Here is a 22,968-nt window from a genome sequence, read left to right on the forward strand (position 1 = left end):
AATTCTTCATTCTTCACAATGTACCTGCTTGTATGAGGTGTGTGTGTGTGTGTGTGTGTGTGTGTGTGTGTGTGTGTGTGTTTCTGCAGTGTAAGCACATGCTGTCCTCCATCTGCTGTTTGATACAGACTGTTTCCTTTCCTGTTCAGCCAGTCCAGCAGTCTTCCTGTACGGCTCTAGAGGGGAAATGTGACCAACATGGACACACACTCCGGACTAAAAAACCCTGGATAAGATACACACACACACACTTTTACAACAACACACTCAACCTCGCTTCCTCTATCTTCTCTCTTTTTCTCTCTCGCTCTTTTGTCTCTTTCTATCCCCACCCTCCATCTCCCACACACACACACACACACACACACACACACACACACACACACACACACACACACACACACACACACACACACACACACACACACACACACAGAATTGAATCACAGAGCATTAAAGGCATCTGTTAAATAAAGCAAGTTAACAAGCTTTGATGGATTTCACAACTAATATCATTTCCAATCATAACATCAATCCTGCAAAACTTCTATTAATCGCTGAGCATGGGGACTAATCAACAAGAAAATTAATCTGCATCTAAATAGGAGGACCAGGCAGGCAGGCAGGCAGGCAGGTCCCCTCTCCTCCCCTCCCCTCCCCTCCCCTCCCCTCCCCTCCCTGCAGCCTGCAGCCTGGCTTCACAGAAACAGCCCAGGAAAACTGGTTCAGCCCCACTGACCTCAATACACACATGGCTCCTTACACTCTAGTGGAGGCAGATTGGAAAGGAATTCTAATCGAATCCATTTACACGATCACGGTCACCGTGTCCCATGTTGTAGACAATTCCTCTTCAGAAGGATTCAATTCCACCCTGTCTTCCACTTCAGCTCCTCCATCATGTTTCATAATATCTATCTGTGAGGTGCCCAGTTAAATGTCAGAATATGTCTGCCAGCGCATTCCAACTGTAAATGTAAAGACAATATGCACACACACTCACACACACGCACGCGCGTGCCTGACCAGGCACACGCCCACACACACACACACACAGACACACACACACACACACACACACACGCACTGCACTTGCAAATGAAGTCCAAATCAAAGAGTGACTCCTTACATTCTTAATCAGATGCACAGGCATTTGAATTTCTAATTCGGTCCATGCGTTTTAAACAAGCTGCTGTCGTACAGTGCCTTGTGTGTCATTATGACTTTGTCACTCCTACGTACGGATGGCATGGCAAAGACTCTGTTTGTTCTCAGTTATTTCTCACATATCTTGGTTCCTCTTTCTTACACAATTTGATGTGACACAAGTTGTGTAACATCAAATAAAACATTCAAACTCCGGAATGAGGAAGTTCTGAGGCTGACCACAAGCTCACAAGGCTCTGTAGTTGACTTTGTAGAGGTGAGAGACATGGGGGGGGGGGGGGGGGGTACAGTATAACACAGTGTATTGAGTATTCTGTATGTAGTATATTCTGTCGTAGAAGTGTATAGTATATGTAAATGTGTATAAAGTCGAAGTATAGAGGATAGTTTATCGTGTATATAATATGTACGGTACCTGGACAAGCGTGGATTCACTGCGTGCTGATTCTCAGATCCATAACAGCCGGTCAGGTTCTGACTGGGTCCAGTGGTCACATTGCTCTGGGTGGTCCTGGTCCTTGGCTAGGGGAGGGTAGGGGAGAGGTCCCCAATCATAGCCCAGGGAGGAGAGAGGCTCAGTGTCCAGACAGCCGCGGCGAAGTGTGTGTGAGAGAGAGAGAGAGAGAGAGAGAGAGAGAGAGAGAGAGAGAGAGAAGGAAGCCAGGCACTGACTCTCTCTGCTTCACATCCAGCTCACCAGGCTCCCTCTATAGCTGATCTGGCTGCACACACGCCTCTTAAAGAGAGATGCTCACCACCTTTATTACATAGGAAAAGAGAGAGAGAGAGAGAGAAGGGGGAGAGAGAAAGTGGAAGACAGCGTTAGACATTTCATTCTGCGGGCATTAAAGGACAAAGTGAAAGGTATGGGGGGGGGGGAGGGGGGGGAGAGGGAGGGGGGTTAGTCCCCGTTCTGGCTGTCCTCTTCTCTAATGGATGGTGAAGACCAGTAACCAGGGACCAGGGACCAGGAGTAGGGAGGCAGAGATGGATGGCTCCCCCCTGAGGGCAGAGCGGTGGACCAGAGGGGACCCGGGGGTAGGGGGGGGGTGGGGGCTGGGCGTGGGTAGGCTACTGATGTCATACCTATGTCATATTGCTCCTCAGCAATCTGCATCACAGTTGTGGTATGATTAGTGCCAGAGAAAAGGGGAAACATGTAATCAAAGGTGATTACAACAACCAACGGTGGCACAAAACATCTAAAAGTGAAAATGAAAAAGACCTGTGGGGTCGGAAAAGACACCCAGAGTTCTCTCCTTCATTGTACTGTCTGAAAAATAGTATCTCCAAATGCATTTGGAAAAAAAAAAGCCTTGCAAATGAATCTTGTACAAATTCTCTTGACACAGTAAATGACTAAAATGAGTGCAAACATAATTTTATTACCAAATATCTTATCTTTCCCCTTAATTTCCCAATCCGCTGCTGGCAAAAAATGATGATACCCATTAAAGAGCATAAGCTCAGCCCAGATTTGGGAACTCCGCTATGCATAAAGCCTCTTTCCAGTTCATTCCCACCATACGTTGTTTGATCCCAGAAACTGTTAGATGTGACACTGAATATATTTGCTTCACCAGATTTAATTCAAGTGGTCTCCGCCTTGTGCTCACAGGTTTTTGATGTTAGCTTTCTTAATCAAGTCGGTTTTAATATGATAACATATTAAAAAAACAACAACACACACACACACACACACACACACACACATAAACACACAACCTTTATGGACAAATTGTGGCTTTGTAATATGCCATGCAATATAATCCTGGTGACCCCCTAGAGGGATACAGCTACCGTATATAAGAGTAGAGCGGGGAGAGAATGGGGAGGAGGGTGTGAGAAAATGGGGTGGGGAAGGGACAGGGGAGAGGTAGGGGGAGGGGGAGGGGGAGGGGGGGAGGGAGAGGCGGAGAGGGAGTGAGAGAGGGAGGGGGAGAGGGAGAGGGAGAGGCGGAGAGGGGGCTGGCAGAGCACAATTTATCTACCTGGGAACGCCCGAGCAGTTGCTATGGAGACGGTCTAGTCTAGTCTAGCGGAGGAAGGGGCTGTTGTGGGGCGCTTTCTTTCTCTGGGCTGGAACAGGGGGGGAGATATGGCCACATTCCCCCTATGGTCTGTGCTATGTGAACGCAGGCAGCATCTGCAGCATCTGCACTATGACATCTTGGAAAATGAGGTGTCATGCTTTAGGATCTCCATGACAGCCAAATAATAGCTGAAATAAAAGAGATTTAAAACTCCCCATTTGGGTCCAGGAGGTTTTGGCGTGACGAGAGGTGTAAAATGATAGTCCACTAAAATGGATGATATCATCCTACAGTACATGTAAACATTTCCACCCCACATCGAAGATACGTTTAATTCTTTAATGCGCTCAGAGAGAGTGTTTTCATCCACATGTCATCACAAAACTGTCAAATATGAGGGATTTCGACACTGTACCAACCCTAACTAACACTTGGATAAAAAAGCCATTAATTTCCCCTCTGCTATGAAATCTAGATTAATTTCGACGTTGAGATCCCAATAAATCCTTTTCTCTCTGACACAAACATTCGTAGCCGGTCACAATGTTGTACACCGTCAGAGAGCAGCCTAACCTTTAAACAGGAGATGAACGGGTCCAAACGTTGACGATGAGCTCTGTGCGGGAAATCTAGTTATGTCCCTTTATGTGTGTGGAACAAGCTCAGATCCAATTATAGGGGTCACCAGGCTCGGCTTGGCGCAGGGCTGTGTGGGCGCTGCCCGACCCGCTGGGTCGATAGAGTCGCTTGGTGTGCGTTTTGTAAGTGTGTGTGTGTAAATGCGTATGTGGGTGTGTAAGTGCTTGTGTGTGTGTGTGTGTGTGTGTTGTGTGCGTGTGCGCGTGCATGTGTATGTTGGGGTGTGTGTGTGTGTGTGTGTGTGTGTGTGTGTGTGTGTGGGGAGTAGGCCTGATTCACAGGAGCCCCTATAGCAGTGGTGCCCAAACCACGCACCCACATACCCCTTTGTGAACTTTTTCCCCCACCACGTACCCTCTACTCAGGCCTAGCCCCTCTGGCCTAGCCCCTCTGGCCTAGCCCCTCTGGCCTAGCCCCTCTGGCCTACTTGTAGCCTTAAGTAGCCCTAAGGCCTACTTGACTCAGGTTAACATGCAGCAGATACTGGACTGTACTAGCAGGGCCTAGAGTAAGGGCTTCAGCTCTGTAATGGCAGAGTGAGTTGGTGTTCGCTAGCTCTACAACCATGTTTGCCTTGATAAGAATACACTGGTGGAAAATGAGGGGAGATAAGGGAATCAAATGAAAAATGCAAACATGGCAACTACGTCAGACGTGCTCATGTGAATGAGTACCATGTTCAAAGCAAGGCTTGCACAAGGCAACCGTTTTACTCCTCATAGAAAATCTACTTTTATCCAAACACGACACAGATACTTTTAATACGTATACTTTGATTCTGTTTTTTTCCCCAATGTACATCACTGATCTACCGTGAACATTGTAAAAGACAGGAATGCTGAGAGTACGTATTGTCGTCATCAAGGCCGTGGTGAAGTGGTACATGTATTAAAAGCCTCTCTCCTGAGTACTCTGAGTTATCAGAGTTAATCAGATGTCGCTGGCAGACCCAAAGTAGCTCCAACAGACCTAGATTCTCTGAGATTGGTAGACACGGGTACTGACACCAGGGGAGGCTGGTGGAGGCAGAGGACAGGCTCATCGTAATGCATGGGATGGAATGAGGAATGGTATCAAACACACGTGTTTGATACCATTCCTCATTCCACCCCATGCATTACAATAAGCCTGTCCTCTGATTTCCGCCTCCACCGGCCTCCCCTGACTGACACACATGCAGTGCTCATATAGTACCTTGACTAGGCATGACAAGTCTTGCTACGATAATAAGTGAAAGCACTTCTCTTACAATACATGGAGTTGAACTGTGTCAAGAGACCGTGCTTGGTTTTTTGTTTAAGAAGTACAGGTTTTTTTTTTTTTTCAAGCAAAGAGATTATATAACAAACCATTTCGTAAGATAATCGGTTGCCTCAGTGACCATTCTTTCTGTCTCACTTCTTCACATCATTGCCATTTCATACATTGAACGCAGCTACGGTACATTATCCTACGGTACATTATCCTGTGAACGTATTTGCACCTGAAGAAAAAATACTAAGAATAACCAAGCTGTCGATGAAGATCTCTCTGATTTTGGGACATGACCACTGTGAGCTTACTGTATGTCACTGAAATGCATAAATTCACCCAATCACAGTCATTTAAAACACACACACACACACACACACCATTCGAGTAGATGACCATATCAATAAAAGCATAACCCCTTTATCAATGTCTTTCATCTCAACAGCTGAACTTTCTCAGTGTTCAGACAGACAGAGCACCCAGAAACAAGGCCATGGGAAATAATGGTCTGGCATTGTGTGTGATGTGTCTGCACCTGGGTTAGCAGGGGTGTAATGATGGATCCACATCCACACTATGACTCACCCACACACACAGCATCAGGCATAATAGAATGTCCACGATACATGGTGTGGACATAAGTAAGATTTACCGGTGCAGACGGAAAAAGTGACATGTTTATGAGCTTTATAAATCAGCTCCACGGTTATTTCCCCTGCAAACACACACTCGGCTGACCGAGCTTAGCTTAAACACAGACAGACACTTTAACATATGGTCACACGCACACACACAACACACACACACACACACACACACACACACACACACACACACACACACACACACACACACACACACACACTGACACACTGACACACACCTGTGCTTTGCGACTGCGGTTGTTCAGCAGGGTGAGGAGGGCCACCTCACAGGGCTGCAGTCAATCAGATTACAGAATCATACCAAGATCTCCCTGCACCAACACAAATCCATTTAAAGAGATAAGCTCTGAGTGAAACCACTGGGCTGGGAGGAGGATGTCAGTGTCACATTATCCATCCAGCAGCAGCCTGCCAGGGTCCTAATCTGGCCCTCGCATCAGTCCAGTCCAGTCCAGCAGAGAGTGCAATTCAAACCCAGGGTGTAGCTGTAGAGGGCTGCCCAGTGTCCACAGCAGAGGACACCCTTTTATGACCTCACACACCGTGTCCAAATACACTAGCAAACTGAGACTCAGACTGGCCCCAGCTGTACTGTCATACACTGTAGACAAGCCCATTCCTAATCTCCTACACAGGTCTTTGATATGTCTTGCTGTTTGGGTTTGCTCTGCCTTCATCTTAACGAATGAACATAAACAAAGGCGCCATGAAACATTTTACGACACACAGCTCTGACGAGAAAAGGACTAGAAAAGACGGTAACGGCCGCTTGCCTCGCCTGTTCTGTACTCGTAACACAGGAGAATAGAATGTATGGATGTGGTGTCATGGTTTATTTAGAGTAATGGTGTTTAAAGGAACCTTGAAGGGGAACAGAATGTGCTTTGGGTGTCAACCGCGACACAGAATTATAATAAATGATACAAGAGGAAACGGACCCGTTCGTACTTTACATCTCTATAATTAGATGTGAAAAAGGTTCGCTACCCTGCTGGGCCGTCTACACATTGTATGCTAAATGTGAGAGAGAAGAAGTTCTTGTAGGCAATAGGGCATGTGGTTTTGTTCAGTTGAGACAAGGTTTCCTGGACGAGGTTCTCTGAAGCCCCCTCCCCCAGTGCAGCAACTCCATCTTGGCACACATAGTTGGAGCATCAGTGAATGGCCATTGGCCAAAGCAAGCAGGATGTGAATCTGATCATATCAAATCAGAGCACTCCCAAACCTGGCACTTGTTGCTCTAATCAAAGTGCTGAAATTTCACAGAAGGCCAAACAGACCTAAATCATTCCTTCAGGGTTCTCCTCTCTGTCTCTCTCTCTCTGTCTCTCTCTCTCTCTCTCTCTCTCTCTCTGTCTCTCTCTCTCTGTCTCTCTCTCTCTCTCTGTCTCTCTCTCTGTCTCTCTCTCTCTCTCTCTCGTGCTCCCCTTAACAGATGGCAGACAGGTACTGTACTGTATCTATCACAGTATTCACTGAGAGTGGTTAAACGACTATTACAATTAAACCTTCTTCTCGACCCAGAGATCAATAGCCAACACAGAGAGGAGAGAATGATAGCCAGTGCAATTATATATATATATATATATACATATATAAAAAAAAAAAAACATCAACTGATTTCAGAGGCAGGAGTGTAAACAGATCCCTGGACAAAACACAATGACTTGCAGCTGGGCTGTGTGAGGATCCGCCCCGCGCCGACCGGCCTCTGCGCTATAGTAGCCAGCTAGCGCTATCGATTAGCACTTTGTGAGCTAAGGGACCAGCATGTCATTTCAACAGCAGTATAGCCCACTGAGCCTAGCTATTCACACAGCCAAGGAGGTGATGAGTTAGTACAAGCCAGAGGCCTGAAATCCCCCATTTCATTAAAACAACAGAGTAAAGCGTGTAGAAACACAACTGAACCTGATTCTGCTTTCTATTCCACACATCCCCTTGGTGTTGTTGTTCTTTCCCTCTCACATCCCCTCCCATTTCTCTTCTCCTCAGCGCCTCTGAGCAGCTCAGACAGAACGGGGGTTAGGAATTAACAACCCCGCAGAGGATTTTTAAACTCCTTGAACCCCACATGGTAAATATTCATGACGGCTTACAGAAGGGTGGTGTTGTTCTATAGACACACACACACACACGCGCGCGCACACGCACGCACACGCACGCAGGCAGGCAGGCAGGCAGGCAGGCACTCACACACACCACACACACACACACACACACACACACACACACACACACACACACACACACACACACACACACACACACACGCACACACACACACACACACACACACACACCTACAGTATGAAGTACACAGAGAGCCAGGAGTGTGAATTAGAGAAATGCCCAGCGGAAAACACTCTTTGCTGTGTGTGAGTGTGTGTATCTGGCTAAAGCCCAAGGCTACAGTACATGTCTTGTCTATCTGTCTGCACATCCTCTCTCCTCGTCTCTGAACTGAGGCCTATTAGTTGCGGGGGAGAGGAACACAGACAGCCCTGCTGCTCTCACACTAGTGCGGAAACCGTAGGCAGCATCAGTTTATGGGAGAGACCATTCTATGGAAAACTATGACCTAATATGTGAAATCGTTTTCTATAGAGGATTTAGGGAAGTTCCACAAACTATATATAAGGGAATAATGGGAGTAACCAAGGATGGCTACTTAGAAAAAGTACAGCTACTTATGAAACTTACTTTAACATTTCTACAGTACCGTACCTGTGTTCCAGTAAATGTTCCAGCACTTGGCTGTTGGTCAGGAGATTCCTGGTCTTAGTCATTGTGTAGAGCTGACTCAGAAGACTCAGTGACAGGAAGAGAAACAATTCAGATCATATCCTGTGTCTAACTACTGGAGGCCAGAGTGTTTGTGGCGAGGCAGAAGGGAGAATAAAATGAGCATTGGAGTGTGAGAACCTTCAGCCAATGAAGCCACAGAGAGAGAGAGTGAGCGAGAGAGTGTGAGAGAGAGAGAGAGAGAGAGAGAGAGAGAGAGAGAGAGAGAGTGTGAAAGAGAGAGTGTGAGAGAGAGTGTGAGAGAGAGAGAGAGAGAGAGAGAGAGAGAGAGAGAGAGTGTGAAAGAGAGAGTGTGAGAGAGAGTGTGAGAGAGAGTGTGAGAGAGAGAGAGAGAGAGAGAGAGAGAGAGAGAGAGAGGGAGCTATTAGGGAGAGAAGTCCACTCCACCCACTTTGTGACAACAGTGACAACTCAGACACCAGGCCAACACAGATGACATCATGAACTTTATTTACTAATGTGTTCTGAACTCTGACATTCACAAACACATTACAACATGGGAATGTGCTCCAGCCCTATGATGTTCCAGATTTATTATGGGTGTTTCCCTCACATCCATCAGCTGACTAACATCTCACAGTCATAAAAAGAATATGTCTGCTATTATAAACATACACACATAACCATGGCATGATCACTCACGAGTGAATGACAGAGGGATAGTAGAATCATATTTCACAAAAAGTGAGTCATCATCAATGTTATCATTGACGCAAAACCTCCTGGTTTCATGTCTCCACTGTACAAATGAGGCCATGGCTGAGACAGGAAGTGAGAAGCCATAAGAAGAATGTCCTGTGCACTCTCCATACTACTTGAAACAACAGGATATGGATGATTCATAATAGAGTCCTCTCGTCCTTGTGACACACCTGTAAGTCATCCACAATGGGGACAGAGTAGAGAGCGAGAGAGAGAGAGAGAGAGAGAGAGAGAGAGAGAGAGAGAGAGAGAGAGAGAGAGAGAGAGGGAGGTTCTGAAGCCCCTTCACGTCTCCTTCTTCAAAGGTATCACTTGAGTCGATCTGAGGGCAAGACACGCGTGTGAGTAAATAATTGTGTGTATCAGTACCGTCGGCCACTTAAAACCCCTTGCAGGAAGCAGTCATGTAAATATACAGTAAATATACTGTTCTGGCCCGTAACATCATGAGGCTTGTAGGGTACGGTTTGGTTATGGCATACTAGCCATAGTGGCGACAGACAGACCAACCGCAAACATGGACCCTTGAGAGAAAATGCCAATACCTCTAAAAATACAGATGTGATGAAATTCCATCTCAACACAGACATGCATTAGACTGTCAAACTCCGGAAGGCCGAATCCTCTTGGGTGATATAGTGTTGATAGTAAAAGCTGGGTTTTTCTTAGCGCTTGACATCATATCATCAAGGAGACTTACATTCAGGATCCAGAGCACTCACATTTTCGCCCTGTGAAAGGCTATTCAAATCTCGACTCCACCGCTGCTTATTGCTACAGGGAATGTCTGAGGGAATGTCTGAGGGAATGTCTTGATTTAGTAGGTTAGGAGATGGCTGTGTCTGTGGAACAGGAAGCCGTGAACAGTGCATTCAGCATATCATCTCCGCTCCTGTCGGCCAATGGACCGATGGATAGGAAATCACACCCAAGTGGCAACTCCATTGATTTCTCTTTTATAAAGACTCAGAGTGCTGATTCAAGGTATCTTTAGATTTTTTTTAATGCTTTCAGGAATATATTTCAACCCTATATCAAGCACAGGAAATGACAGTCCTATCGCAACTCAGATGAAATTGATAAATGTGATTTATTTGTCGCAAGGTAATGCACCTGCCTAAAGAATATCATTAGGTTGAGTAGAATTTCATTTATTGTTCAACCAGCACAGACAAATCAATTATTGATAAAACTGAAAAGTCATCCATCAAAATCATGTCAAGACATGGATGAAAATGTGTGATGACTGTAAATGTCGCATTAACTATTGCTCAAGATATATTACAGATAAGCTGACGACTTCAACATTTATGAAAACAGTCATAACATTAACCCCTCCCTGTGTTTTAGAATAGAACATCACACTACCTATATGTTATCAACTCCCACTACTGAGCTGTTCCCCTGTCGTACATGGGGTTGGTCTTTCCTAAGATGTCCTCACCCAAATATATGTGATATTCATCAGGCCTGTCCTGGAACATGCTTCACCTGTCTGGGCAGGTCTCCCAAAGCACCTGGTCAAAGACACGGAAGGCCTTCAGAGAAGAGACTCCTGTATCATTAGAATAACCTATGACACATTCCCCAGCCTGGGGGCAAGAAGAGACGAGGCCACAAGATGTGAGTTCACTTGGCTACTGAAGGAGAGGACCCACACACCCACTTCTCCAGGTTCTAACCACTATCAACAAACCCAAGCCAGTATAACCTGAATGGGAGTCAATACACACAGCCAATCAGTCAAACACCAACTGAGCTTTCTGCTTAGAGAGTACAGACTGACCCTGTAGTGTCCTTGTGAACCTTCCCTAACTGTAATATGCCTAGTGGTAAAACTAGGTAAGAAATCCTTTTTTTAGATGACTGTGGTCTTTTTACGTAGATATATTTGTAGAAGTATTTTTTATATGTTTAGTAGTCCTCATCATGTAAAGAGCATCTATTGTCATATTGTTATGGGATGATGTTTTCTATAATAAACTTGAACTTCAACTGTATTTTCCAATGGATTATCCCAGGAGGGTAGTTTCCATCCGGGCTATCTGTGTGGGCTGGTACCTGTCATGGCCAGGACAGGGCAGGGCAGGGGGGGACGTCAGCTGAGTGGAGCATGCTGCTCTGTCAGTGGGAGCGCTGGTGTGGATCATTGGAGGGAGCGGTAAACAAAAGGCCCACGTGCACAGCTCTGAGGCAGGGAGATAAGGAGGAGGGGGAGGGTGGGGAGGGAAGAGGGAGGGGGGGAGAGAGGAGGGTGGAGGGCGGATCATTGTGCCGAGCCCACAGCCGTACGATGGATTTCACACACATCAACATCCACTCCCTCGATCAGTCCTTCCATTTTGTGCGGTTGAGTAAAGAAGAGAGGCCCTTTGGAGTGCACACGGTGGAAGATCACCACTTCCCCATTTATGTCGTTTACCGTACTTACACAGCATGCCACGCGCGGATGAACAAACACACTGGCGCGCTGCTCTCCTTCAGCATGTCGGTCTGAACACAGGACAGGCACGCATGCAATTACCGTGTGTTCACCAGCTCCAGGAGACGAGAGGCCAGAATGTTCCTCCAGAACGAACGAACGAACGAACGAAGGACACAGATACAACACTGTTTACAAAGTGAACATGTTGATGATATGTTGCCATGGCTGTTGGGGGGTGGGGGGGGTGGGGGGGGGGTGAATTCAACGAGAATCCATGTTCCTAGAGGACCTTACACAGATGAAGAAACATGACAGGAATGGATAGCGACACAGTAACTAAGCAGGCAGACGTGTGTGTGCCTACAGTAGCCTGATCTACATGTAAACGAGGTAGCCACTGCCTCCTTCACTGTTGATGAGTAAGCAGTCCTACACATGTCTTCCTTCTGGCTCACGACACAAGGTGACAGTTAGTGGGAAAATAATAACACAGGCAGCAGAGCGGGGACTCGTCTCTCTGCCCCAAGGGGCAGAAATGTGAGGATTAGACCGTCATTAATTCAGAATCTGGATTATGGAAATCCTGAGGCATGGATTACGGCTGTCCCGGGCCGCAGGAAAGTGCAAAGACAATGAAGATTTTTGTTTCCCAGAGCTGACAGCACTCGGCTGGAACAATGGGGCACTCATTTGTAACAAGGTCAGGAGTGATTAGGCAAGAGGCAGGCAGGCCCGTAGAGACGCCACAGATCCCCCACAATCCCCCAGAATAAGACAGGATTTAGGAGATTATGACATCACAATCACCAATTAGCCTATTACGGAGGTTAGAGCGCTGTAAAGTGAGGTAAACAGGGGGTAAGGGTGCTATCTCAGTGGATATTTTTATTTTGCATTACATCATAGATTACATCAAAAAAGCGCCCCAGCGCCCCATGTGACCTGACTGGGGGAAATAATCAGGGCCTAATTTATGACATAATAACCATTCTTGGTTTATGATGTAAAAGTGCACACACATACAAATATACCACTGTGTATGGAATATCCTGTGTTTACAATCAGTTAGTCGAGGTCAAACCCCATATATTAAATTCTACGGTCAATGCCCTGTGTGTTATGTGATTTTGATCTCCAGTGACAGATCAAGATGTCAGCAGTGAAAACTACTCATAAAAAGATATAGCCCGCCCCATATAGTGTAGGCTACAGTACATTACACTGATATACTGGAGCAGGAAAGGCTGGATAGGCTGTTGAAGCAATGCTGGGCTGTTGAATAAGTGAGATGAAAGATAGCTCTCAGCTCTCAGCATTAAAGATGGAGCTTAAGACTGGGATGAGAATATAGAACACACACACACACACACACACACACACACACACACACACACACACACACACACACACACACACACACACACACACACACACACACACACACAATGGCGTGGTGGCCTCCGGTCATCAGTGGAGCCAGCTCAGTGGGGCCTGGATGACCCCAGGGCATGTTATCTAGCAGGCTTCCTCCTCTTCTCCCTCCAAGTATCTTCTTCTGCTGTCAGCAGTGGCTGCACCAATCATCTAATCTCATCCCTCAACGTACAAGGCTGCAGCGTGTTTGTGTATCTAATACCCACTAGCAAAGCAATACACGTTCTAACAGTCTGGAGAAATCTGCAAATGAACTAAGCAACCCTTTTGGCCCCTTTTTTACGCGTGAATATTTAGCAAATTGTTGTACTTCAAAATGTATTTAACTTCATTCGATACAGAGCTCGCGGTGTCGGTGGCACTGTTCTTACTCCAATACCACCCACACATGCAGTCATTCCCGTTTCCTCTCCCTTCTAGTAACGGTTCCCAAACAAAGTCAACAGATCATTATGAGAAACATTTGGTTTCATGAATTAACGATTAAGCTCATAATGAGTCTGTTATCAGATGAATGGAATAGGATGGCAGCCTTGCAGTTGAATTTGGTTGGAGAATTGTTCATGGTGTTATCTCTCCATCTAATTAGTTTTTTGTTTTAAAGAAACTAAGAGCTATAGTCATGATTCTTCTTTCTTGAGAGGGGAGGGGGGAGAGAGAGAGAGAAAGAGAGACAGAGACAGGGAGAGAAAGTGCATGAGGGAGAGATAGGAAGGGAGTAACAGAAAGAGAGAGAAAGAAAGGGAGAGAGAGAGCGAGAGAGAGAAAGAGAGAGAGAGAGAGAGAGAGAGAGAAAGACAGTGAGAGACACTGCAGAGTAGCCAGCGTGACCCGTCCTCGTCGTACAAAAACAAATGACATCAGAGTAGCCAATCAGCTGACATGACTCAGAAACAGGGCAGTGACAATTCACTCCAGCTTTCCACAACATCACACCCACAGCAGCACACGCTTATGGACCTCTCAAACCCCCTCAGAAATCATCACATCGCAAGTCATGAGCAATTAATACACAGTTTGCAACATCATCAACGCCTGAGTAGGTTTATGCCTCAATCTAGCAGATGCTTTGACTCTGAGACAAACAAGTAAATACAGGCTCTATAATATCCTCCTCATAAAACCCACCCTCCAATAAAAGTGATTTCACACAACGACACCTCAGAGTAATTCAATTTGAGCCCCATTAAAGGGAATCCATTTCGCTCAAAAGAATAGAGGCATTTAACAACAACAAAAAAAACCGGGTGACCAGGGCTTGCCAGGGCTGAGCCTGCAAATCATAATTAGCCGTCGGTTGAGTGAAAGGGCCAAAGCATAAACCACGCCATTACACAGAACAAGGCTACGGGTGCTCCCTATCGAATACCATTTCCCAGCCAATAAGCAGCTCAGCCCCAATCGAATGCTCGACACCCTATAGGGTCGTGGATTATGAATTGGTGGTCTGCCCTGCTCAATCAATTATATCGATTAATATGGTCAGAGAGGAACACCCATTTCAGACTAGTCATCCTTCAGTTGGATGAAGACTCCTGAACGTAAACCTACAGAGACAAACAGAGGGGAGTAGGGCTATCGAAGAGCAGAAGAGTAGCGGGTGTCTCCCCCCCCCCCCCCCCCAGGCCCCTATGATCTACTGTATTGTTGAGCGATGACAGAAAATCATTTCAAATCCAAAGAGCGTCAAAAGGTCACGGGCTGAGTCTGCTCCCCTGATCAACTCAGCTACTATACCAGAATAATGATTAGAACGCCTGGTTTAGAAATCTATTCTCTGTGTCATAAGGTTACACTGGGGCTATCATTAATCCTATATCAGAGGGAATGATATCCAGGGATATAGGAGTCAGGAAGATACAACATAAGCCTGATATTCTCTTTCTACTCTTTCTGGCAGCTACAGCATAAACTGTATGTTCTATTTCTACGCTTTCATTGAGAATCAAACCATTAGCCTAACTGAGGTACTGAACATGCATTCTGACTGGAATTACACATGCAATCATCAGACATTATATGATTCATATAAATAAATAAGTACATACATTCTGCATTACTGGATTTGTATGTGTATTCCTCAGACATAATTCGTACATTCATGAGTGATTGGAAATGGATTGGCCGATATCAACATTAGAACACAACATTTGCTGAAGGACAAAGCGTCCTCTCTGACACATCCTATTTGAATTCCATTAAAATCAAGATTGATAGAGTGGAAGAAACAGGCTGGTTTGGTTAAATGCGAAAGCACAGACTAGCCTACCACACACACACACACACACACACACACGCACACACGCATACACGCACACACGCACACACACGCACACACCCACACATATACACACACACACACGTACACATGTTTGCTGATCGCCGAGAAAAATGTTCAATTCAGCAGGTTTCGGTGACAGATCAATTTGGATCTGTGAGTCGCTTTGCATGCAGTCATCAAAAGAAGACATTCTCTAATGACTTTCAATGTGTGGGGCTAGATAAGGTCACTATGAGATTACAAGCTAGTCAGGCCCCAGCCGAGCCAGTTATTTACACTGCATCCCAATGAGCCCTCCCACAACAGCCACATCAATAAGTCCATCAGAGCCAGCACAAGTGTGAGGTGTAATTTAACATGTGCAAAACTCCTGTTTAAAATACTATACATATGCATGTCGAGCTTGGTGTTAATCAAGATTAGTGTCTGTCGACGGCAGGTTGAGGCTGGTGAAGGTAGAAATCCTCCTCATTCCGTTCCGTGCATTACAATGAGCCCCGCCCGCCACGATTTCTACCTCCACCAGCAGCCATGGGGTAAATATATAATGAGACTTTAGCTGAGAGCACTGCAGTACATAGTGATTAAGTTGATCAACTCATTAGTTAGCATGGGGGCGGGGGGGGGGGGGGGGGGGGGGGGCGGAGAGACTTGATTTCCTAAGAAATCATAACAGAAAATAACTCAAACAGACAGTATTATGCGACAGCCGATGAGTAGTCCATTCACGGTGCACACAGCAGCAGTTACCCACAAAAACAAATTCATAAGACAAAATGAAGCACAGAGTACACGCCCATGTCATCCTTGGCAACCACCACGAGGTTGCGGAGGAGAGGAGAGATCCCAGGAACCAGCACCCAGCGCCACCACAGCGGGATTTGAGCACCGCCTAATTGGACACATGCAAATGAAAGACGGCTTGGAGAATTCCTTCTTCGTCACGTGGGAAGGCTGGGTTTTGGCACCGGCACCCGCGGTTCCTCTCTGTCTGCGTTTCATCTCCAGTGTGGTGGTGCCGTGCCGTGGAGCTTGACTTTCAATTGAAATAAAGAACAACCCCCCGCCCCCACCCCCCCTTCCTCCTAACTCCTCACCCTCTGTCCTCCTCGCCCCCCCTCCTCTTCCCCAATCTTCCGTTCCCTGCCTCCACACACCCTATCCCCAACCCCCCCCCCCCGTTCTTCTGTATTTCAACAATAATAACCCAATACAGTCAGAGGAATGCTGTACGATATGTGTGGCCTGGAGCATGGTAACATTTCACATCATACTCTACAGACATGATAGTGGAGAACTTAGAGGGCGGGGAACTATAAAAACAACCCTGTTTTTCACCTCTCCCCTGTTGTTTCAGCTCATGGAAAAAATGACAGACAGACAGACAGACAGACAGACAGACAGACAGACAGACAGACATCGTAGCACAGTACAGTAGCTTTCCCGTGTCAGGCTTCAACTAACAGTCGAACGGAAAACAATTACGACGAGCCGCGGGAGAGCTCGCTGTTTTCAGAGCGAACGCCACAGCACCGTAGGACCAACTGCTCACTAGCGCGACAGCAAACAAGAAACAGTGTGGCGACACAATGGCTGAACAGGATGGAAATGGACTCCCAACTAGTGTGCACTAATGAGGTTTTCTCCATGAGGCTGAAGGCAGGCTTCCCCAGGCTAACTAAGCGGCTAACTAACCCCCTGCTGGGACACAGCTGCTGGATGTGATAACACCGTACAGTAGTAGTCATAGTAGTAGTAGTAGTAGCAGTAGTAGTACAGGAATGGATTGGTGGTGGCATGATGCCTTTGGGTTTTACTTCCTGTTATTTAGTCTGTGGCCAAGTGGGACAGACTTCAATGAAAGAGGAACTGGCACAGGGCACTGTGTCTCTGTGTCTCTGTGTCCCAGGGCAGGCAGGGATTTTGTTGTCTGCTTATGAATTGGAGTGGGGCACACAACATGACCCTGGCCCGCTGAGACCGCCAAACTGAATTTAGTTTGGCTTAATAATCACACAGCAATGTGGAAAGAAATTCAATTATCAATGAAATGATCAGTCTGGTCCCAGGCAAACACAACATACAGTAGCTCCCCCCCCCCCCCCCCCCAACACACACACACACCCAACGACACAGACCAAACTGACGGAAGGCAGGCAGGCAGGGCAAGGCGTGTTCACTCTCTGGGGAGGAGAGATTTGATGATGGCAGCTCCTTTCCTGCCCCCGCTGAATCCCCCCCCAACCCCCAACCCCCAACCCCCAACCCCCCTCCGTGCCTGAGTTCCATCGTAGGTCTGAGTCTGTCACACATGCGAGCCATGTGTCACACCCCACTGCTCTCTGAGGCCGATAAGATCCCCGAAATATGTAAGCCGCCCTGCAGAGGTTGGCTTCACCCAGCAAAGGAAGATGGGTATCAGACAAACAGACATTTGTAACCCGAGGATGTAAGGCTCTTTAAAATAAACTGCCATGGTCATATAATTACAATATACTGTCCCAGCAGTATCATATATCCACACTAGTCACTCCCTCTTACCCCCCATACCCATCTCATAAACCACCCCACATTGTATCTTCACTATGTGAGTCACTCCATGGTCTTAAATCAGTGTGTGTTGTTGTGGAGAGGCATGTACACTGCACCACAAAAACATGAGCATTGTATGTAATTATAATGTCACAGGAAAGCGTATATTTACAAATGTTTGCAAACATCCTCTTCAATGATACTTTCATGTGTTTTCATTTTCGAAAAAGCTGCTGTATAATCTTTGGTATGGTGACAAATTAGTCAATGTGATTTTAAAAGATGGTGGAAACAGCAGGAGGAAGCAGTTTCCCAGTGTTAAAAATATCTTCCCTGATGTATATTTGTCTTCCTATCGGGCTCCAGATGCTCTGGGAAAGAAAGCAGTAAAGACCGCTCCAACAAGCGGTAGTTCACTAGGGTAAAACAGAGGTCTCGCAGAAGGAGCAGCCCACCCCCTCAGCCCACAGGGGGAAAACACTGGGCCTGATTCAGCCCAGACACAGATCATTATTATGATTATTATGAACCTTTTTTTTTTCTTCTTTCTGGCTTGCCACCCTCCTCCTACTCCTCCAGGCTAGGACAGAGAGTCGAGGCTTCAAGCTCAGATCATTGTTTGTGCTCCAGGGCCTTCATTAGCCGATCATACACTGTCTCATGGTTACACCATGAAGTGGAGAGGCCCATGAGGAGGGGTGGGTGGCTACTAGCTAGTGAAGTGTTCTGTGTATTGTGTGTAGCATATTGCTTTCAAACATTACCAAGGGCTTTTTTTTTCATTCCATTTAATTCATTGTCTTTTTTTACATATGGGTATATTTGAGGATAATTGGCATGAGTTACTACTAGTTACACCTATACACCTATACACCTACTAGTTACACCTATACACCTACTAGTTACACCTATACACCTATACACCTACTAGTTACACCTATACACCTACTAGTTACACCACCTACATTCATGGTTTGTAGGTGATGTGCTCAGTTGTGCTCAGAGAAGTATTATCTCCATTTCCTGACCAAACTTTGTCAGTTTGATGCTATTTTTACACACAGTGAAGAAATAACCGCGTTGAGTTGAATGTATTAACCAGATTACTTTAAAAGTAAGATTGACATTGCAGTCCACATACAGAGCTCTTACAATAAGTAGGCCTTGTAGGGTGCACAAAGCCCTCACCATTCACGTGTATAAAAACAAGCTCATATGATGAAACATGTTACCCATTAGCCAAGATTAAGTAGCGTCCAGGCTAACCAGAGAGCAGTATTGCATCTGCTCACATTGATGACAAACAAAGTTCCATCACTCAAAGTGAATGGTGTGGAAAAAGACAAGAGTGTCTAAGTGCACAGAGGGGTTGGGGGGTAGCTCAAGCTGTGCTACTGTCAATAACATTCTGTTTCCATTCACACTGTGCTTCACAAACACATGACCAACTGCTGTGACGATTAGCACAATCCTAACAAAGCTGGGAATTACTATCTGACTATATTTTGTTACAATCATTACCAAAACGCAGTGAGATAAACATATCAAAATGAAATGGTCAAATAAGCTCAACAGTTTTCTGATATATGAATACACAGCCATAATTGCTTTCTGTTGGACATTTCTTCGATGACACTCAAGGACAGAGTCACACTACAGTATAATGTCTACTCGTATCTCTGAGTTTAGGTTAATTCCACCATTACACAAAGGTGAGTGAAAATAATAGTCTTGAGCATCGTAACTGAAATTCAATTAAATCACGTGTCCTCGAAGGTTTCTTCAGCCTGTGATTCATTCAATTGTGTATAAGGCAAGGTGCAATGGCTGAGGAGGATCACATTCAACCTTGGGTACCCATAAGTTACAGGCCTGATTACCCTGCATGCATTAGCACGTGCTGCCGTTGAGGCCATCAGGATGCAGGGCATGTCCGCTGGCTCCAAGCTGCAGCCTGCTCTACTGCAGCATCCGACTGCATTCATTTAGACACAGACAGCCATCACATTCACAAGGCTAAAGGCTACAAAGGAGCCAAAGACCACAACGTTAAAAGGCACCTCTATCCTAAGATCTGACCTGGCTCGCGCAAAGGCCTTTCAGCTGCACAACAAGCTACACCGTGTTCAATGAATCAACTCTTGACACACAGATGCTGATGTGCCTTTGATCTGCAGTTTGAATACATCTCAGAGAACAAATCTCAACCAATTTCAAAACGGGGCTCTTTGTAGGGGTAATTCCATCACTTCAAATTCATGAGAAGGCAGTGGAAAAAACGGAACGTAAATTATATTTTCAGATATATGTCAGATATAGCCTTTAAAACAATAGGACTCTTCTTTTTTTAGGTAAAATCTGCATATTTATTATTTTTTAAACAGCAATCAAATCACAGCATCTCCAACCGGTGCTGAAAATAATAAAAGAACATTTAAATTCCGTTCTACATTTCAGTGCTACAGCGAAGGACACTGTTTGTTTAGCTCATTCAAGTGTATTCGAACCACATTATGGTGATGCAGATACAGTACAATGCATTGAACTGACATCATTGAACAAGCTGAAACTATCATACAGCTCTCTACGTAATGCCTGTGAGAGGATGGATAAATAGTAAATTAGGTGCTTTGCTAAGACATACATTATTCATGATGAGCTGTGTTCCTCAATGTCTGTCAACAGATGTTTTAGTGTTACTACAACCAGGCCATTATCTATTCTCTGGTCTACCTTGAGGATCCAGGCTTCCTCTCCCCTTTCTCTAGGAATACGGATCCTGTGCTATCTGGATGAGTCAATAGGCTCTATAAGTGGAGGCTGGTGGAGGTAAAAATCATGGGTGATTTCATGTGTGATACTACTCTTAATTCCATTCCATGCATTACAACAAGCTGATACTCGGATTTCTACCTCCACCAGCCTCCCCGGGGCTGTAAAGGATGTGTTATTATGTACAATTAAATTTAAGCATATGTGGCACCATATAGAAAGGCTGTAAGAAGGATGTGATTATTAGTATTACATAAACACTACACAAGCCAATCGCAAATCCTGATGGTCCTATTAACAGTGAACTTGGAAAGTCACTGGACTGAGTGTTTTGATATATGAGGTTTAATAAAATATATTTGACACTAGAAGTATGAGGGTACGACCAGTTCATAAAATAAGTCATAAGACAGACAGCAACCTTGATATGACTCTTGGAGAGATCCATGTTTTATGGTCTTGGGGAAGAGGAGGAAGATAATCATCCTTACAACCCAGTATATCACCATGTGATCAGCCGTACCGCTCCTGTGGAAATCACCGGCAAGCTACTGTCAGACCCCAGAAGTGTGAAAGCTAGATAATTCTGTGCCCTTACCAAGAAACATCTCAAACGATGTGATAACGTTCAAAGAACCTTGCATGCTCCTAGAACTTCAAAGAAGTTCAAAAGAAGTGGTAACCTAAGAAGGAATCAAGAAAGCAACAGTGAGTTGTTTGAAGATACAGACACCACTTAAGTTTCATACTGTTTGCATCATCCATTGATAGTGAGACAGTTACTACACATTTGCATAAATATCCTAAGATCCTGGAATGTGTGTGATGTTTTGGCACAACCATGTTAAAAATGTAGGTCTCACAGCCATTCACCAAGACCATAAAACCTCTCCCTCAGAAAACCCCTGCGTGATTAAGAGAAGCTCCATCTGACGCTAACAAATTATGCAGGAAAACGGAACTCCTCTAATACAAGAAAATCATATTCATACATTCAGAGGGAGTTAAAAATATCGCCTGAGGATAAGGATTTGTAATGTAGCAGACTTAGCTTTGTAAACATATTTCTTTGTCAGTTTTCCAGACATCTCTGACTAGTTATATATTTTCCTTTGAACAAAGTAGAATACAAAATACGTCAGTGTGTGTTCCCTTGTTGAGAAAGCAGCTGAATAACTGCTATGACTTTTCTCCCTACTCTAAATGTCCATGCTCTCAGAGAGGGTCAATGACGAATTAATTGATCTTGAAGGTTTCCTATTCTTTTCCAAGAGAGACAAATATGTATACTTTTTTTCCGTCCTTTTGCTCAGGTAAACGTGTTGATAGAAGCGGGTCAGAGCCAGAGCTTCAAGTGTTTACTATCACTTCAACTGAATCAGGCCAAGCACAACGTAATCACAACGTTAATCTCCGTTGGGCCCCACCCTGCTTCTAGTCCCAGAGCGGGTCACCAAATTGGGCTGACATACTCTCTGGCCTGAAAACATGGCTCTATCCAAAGTTGACATGCTAAATCACATCCATGAACATCATGACATGGCCAGAGAATCATATATGTGAGCATATGATAAGTACCTTATGGAAAACAGCACTTTAATCACGTAACCATGTTTTCATATACAACAAGTTGACATTTTCATCGCAGTATAAAATTGTCAAGAATTGCAGTAAAACATTTTCTGTCCTTGGAGACTCATAAAGGTAAGTCTAGGGGGAATAAGGACAATTTCCCAGAACGTTTCCTTTGAAGAGCTTCTTATAATGTGCGCATGCAATGAGTGACACAGATACAATAGAGAAACTATGTGTTGCCTTGAGGGGGAAATACACCATAATACGTCTGGGCAGCTGTTCGCAGTGACATCATTCACTCCTACCCGGCCGGCGCTTATTCTCTTATTCAAACCAGAAGTCTTTCCTCCAGCTAGCTTGGCTATGGCACGCCTCACCTCTCTTGGGTCGGCAGAATGAGGCTGACGTTATTCTAGATGGGTCTCCTTTCTACCTCTCCTCTCATCTCCTACCACTCTTTCCCGTCTGTCCGTCTCATGTGCTTGCCATGTGCTTCCTCTGCTGTGACCTCAGAAAGGATAAACAGAGAGATACTGCCGCTACTTTTAACAGATGGTTGATAAGTTCCGTTGCAACTGAACGGGGACATTCCCCATCCCGGCACAGCTGTTTCTACGAGCAAATCATATATCAATGACCTTGCGGGGGTATTTGCGGGGGTATTTAATGCAGTTGACTGTAAACAGA

General features: G+C 45.4%; 1 protein-coding gene across 2 annotated transcripts in view; it reads right to left on the reverse strand.

Annotated features, from left to right (window-relative positions):
• The window catches only part of ptprea (protein tyrosine phosphatase receptor type Ea), a 50,481-nt gene that overhangs the window by 24,749 nt on the left and 2,764 nt on the right, over positions 1-22,968 (reverse strand). For both annotated transcript variants that reach the window (XM_083687030.1, XM_083687029.1), the window contains exon 2: positions 1,583-1,925. The gene's annotated coding sequence lies outside the window, so the exon portion shown is untranslated. The remainder of the gene's footprint in view (positions 1-1,582; positions 1,926-22,968) is intronic.

The sequence above is a fragment of the Argentina silus genome, assembly GCF_951799395.1.
Source record: "Argentina silus genome assembly, chromosome: 16".
NCBI lineage: Eukaryota > Metazoa > Chordata > Actinopteri > Argentiniformes > Argentinidae > Argentina > Argentina silus.